We start from the raw sequence: 3,668 nt of genomic DNA, 5'->3' as shown, positions 1-3,668 counted from the left end.
TGTTCCAACAACGGTCACTGCTGCTGTGGCTGCTGCCATGTCTCAAATGAACCCCGACGGTTCCGGCGGTCCAGGAGGTGGTACTCAGCCCCAAAACCATGAAGGTAGTTAGGGACACCGGAAGGAGTGTTCCTACAAAGATTTTATGAACGCGAAACCCACACCCTTCAATGGAACTGGAGGTGTTATTGCTCTGACTTGATAGTTCGAGAAAATCGAGTCTATTTTCGAAATTTGTGTCTGTTCTAAAGCTGACAAGGTGAAGTTTGCCACCTGCACTTTCACCGATAATGCCCTGACTTGGTGGAACGGATGAGTGAAATCCTTAACCCTGCCTGTAGCCAATGCTATGGGTTAGGAGAGCATGAAAGAGCTTCCACTTGCTGAATATTGCCCACGAGGAGAAATGTAGAAGTTGGAGCATGAAGCTTGGAACCTAAAGATGAAGGGTTCCGATATCGCCGCTTACACCTCCAGATTTGATGACCTAGTGCTTCTCTGTCCTGGAATGGTTACCTCGAAAAGCAAAAATATTGAGAGATTCATCTGGGGGCTGACCCAGCCAACCAAAGGAAATGTTTTGGTTGCGAAGCCAGACACCTACGACAGCGCCAAATGCCTAGCGCAAACTCTGATTGACCATGGTGACGATCTCAAGGAAGTGGCTACCACTCCTGAACCGGCTAAAGGGAGCGGTGAAAATAAGAAGTAATCCTGGAGCAAGCGGAAGGGTTAGAGTTCACAAGGATCCTCCAAGAAACAAGAAATAGTGGTGGTCCACGCTGCTACTAGTCCTGTCGCCACTCCTACACCTCAAGCACCTACCAGTAGGTATGCTGGTACCCTCCCGAGGTGTAACAAGTGCAGCTATCATCATCTCACTTCCAACCCATGCCGTGAGGTGCTTTGCAACAACTATGGCAAAAAAGGTCACCTTGCACGAAACTGCAAAACACCATCCCAAACCACCAACCAAGCTTCCAGAGCAGGTGTCGGTCAGGCCTGCTACGGTTGCGGTGAAGTCGGGCATTTCAAGCGAAACTGCCCCAAGGCAGCAACAACTAGAAACATCGGGAGAGTTCTAACTATGGGACGAGATGTGGCAGTCGCTGATCCCACCGTCGTCATGGGTACGATCCTTCTCGACAACTATTATGCTTGCATCCTTTTTGATTCTGGGGCTGAAAGAAGTTTTGTTAGCCATTCATTCAAATGTCTTCTTAAACATAATCCCCAACCATTAACCGAAACGTTTACCGTCGAGATGGCTAACAGCGAGAAAGAGAACGCTAACGATATATTCATAGGTTGTACCCTTACCCTGAATGATCATTCCTTTCCCATCGACCTAATTCCAGTTTCCATAAAGAGATTTGATGTTATCATTGGCATGGATTGGTTGAGTCCCAATCATGCCGATATCCTTTGTTACGAAAAAGCTATCCATCTCAATCTTCCCTCAGAACAGACTCTCATGATCTACGGTGACAAACTTAGCTCCAATCTTCGCATAATATCCTGCATCAAAGCTCAAAAACTTCTACGAATGGAGTGTCATGCATTCCTAGCTCATGTGGTCAACGAGAAATAGGATGTTAAAGACCTCGAGAGCATCCCCGAACTCTACAACTTTCCTAATGTCTTTCCCGAAGAACTCCTGGGAATTCCTCCCGAATGCCAAGTTGAGTTTCACATCGACCTAATTCCTGGAGCAAATCCTATATCCAAATCTCCATATCGCTTAGCTCCAGCAGAAATGCAGGAGTTATCCATCCAGCTCAATGAGCTACTTAGTAAAGGGTTCATCAAACCGAGTTCCTCACCCTGGGGAGCCCCGGTATTATATATGAAGAAGAAAGATGGATCGTTTTGGGATGTGTATAGACTACCACGAGTTGAATAAGTTAACAGTTAAAAACCGTTATCCTCTTCCTCGAATAAATGACCTTTTTGATCAACTTCAGGGAGCCAGTTATTTCTCAAAGATAGACCTTAGATCAGCATACCATCAGCTTCGAGTTCACGAGAGTGATGTTTCTAAGACAACATTCATGACTCAATATGGACACTACGAGTTTGTAGTGATGCTCTTCGGTCTAACCAACGCACCGACAATGTTCCTGGACCTGATGAACCGGGTGTGTCGCCCCTTTCTGGACAAGTTTGTTATCATGTTTATTGACGATATACTTTTCTATTCCAGAAGCGAAGAAGATCACACACAACACTTGAGGTTAGTGTTGGAAACACTTAGATCGGAGAAGCTATACGTGAAATTCTCCAAGTGCAAATTCTAGATTCAAAAGGTAGCTTTCCTTGGTTACGTGGTAAGCTAGGAGGGTATACACGTGGACTCGTCCAAAATCAAGGCAATAGAGAGTTGGTCGGCACCAAAGACACCCACAGAAATATGTCAATTCTTGGGTCTCGCCAGCTATTATCGCAGATTCATTTAGAATTTTTCCAGAATTGCCAAACCCCTAACCACTTTGACACAGAAAGGTGTACCCTTTTGTTGGAGTGAAAAGCAAGACACTGCTTTCCAAATGTTAAAGCGAGCCTTGTGCAGTGCACCTATCCTATCCCTGACTGAAGGGACAGAGGATTTTGTTGTCTATTGCGATGCATCCAATTAGGGCTTAGGCGGTGTGCTTATGCAGAGAGGAAAATTTATCGCTTATGCCTCGAGACAACTGAAGGCACACGAAGTTAACTACACAACTCACGACCTGGAGTTAGGAGCTGTAGTCTTCACACTAAAGATTTGGAGACATTATCTCTACGGAATGAAGTGCACGATCTTCACCGACCATAAAAGCCTACAACACATCTTCAATCAGAAGGACTTAAATATGAGACAATGGCGATGGGTAGAGCTACTTAGTGATCATGAGTGCGAAATCCGCTACCATCCCGACAAGGCCAATGTGGTAGCAGATGCCCTTAGCCGAAAGGAAAGCTCAAGCAACAAGGCGAAGACATTGATAATGACCATCCATTCCCACTTATCCGCACAGATCCGAGAAGCCTAGTTGGAAGCCCTAACACCAGAGAACGTGTTGAATGAAGCCTTGAGGGGAATGGATTAGAAACTTGAGATCGGTGGTGACAGAGTCTATTGTTTCAAGGATCGAATCTGGATCCCCAAAGTTTGGAGGTTTCAGGGAGGTTGTCATGAATGAAGCTCACAAGAACAGATACTCTGTGCACCCAGGTACATATAAGATGTACCTGGATCTCGAGAAACAATACTGGTGGCCAAACATGAAAGCCAAAATCCCTACCTTCGTGGGTAAGTGCTTGACTTGCGCCAAGGTAAAGGTTGAGTATCAGAAGCCCTCGAGTTTGCTCCAGCAGCCCGAGATACCTTAGTGGAAATGGGAGATGATTACTATGGATTTCATCACCAAGTTACCCAAATCTTCGAGTGGGTACGACACCATTTGGGCAATTGTCGACCGATTGACGAAATCCGCTCACTTCCTACCGATTAAAGAATCATTCAAGATGGAAAGACTCACACGAATCTACATTTTGGAGATAGTCCGACTGCATGGTATACCAGTGTCCATTATCTCCGATCGAGATAGCAGGTTTACCTCAAGATTTTGGCAGTCCCTTCAGAAAGCTCTTAGAACTAAGCTGGATATGAGTACAACTTATCATCC

The sequence above is a fragment of the Lactuca saligna genome, chromosome 5 (genome assembly GCF_052625555.1).
Source record: "Lactuca saligna cultivar CGN05327 chromosome 5, ASM5262555v1, whole genome shotgun sequence".
Lineage (NCBI taxonomy): Eukaryota > Viridiplantae > Streptophyta > Magnoliopsida > Asterales > Asteraceae > Lactuca > Lactuca saligna.
The sequence above is the reverse complement of the archived record's forward strand: the minus strand, read 5'-3'. Positions refer to the sequence as shown.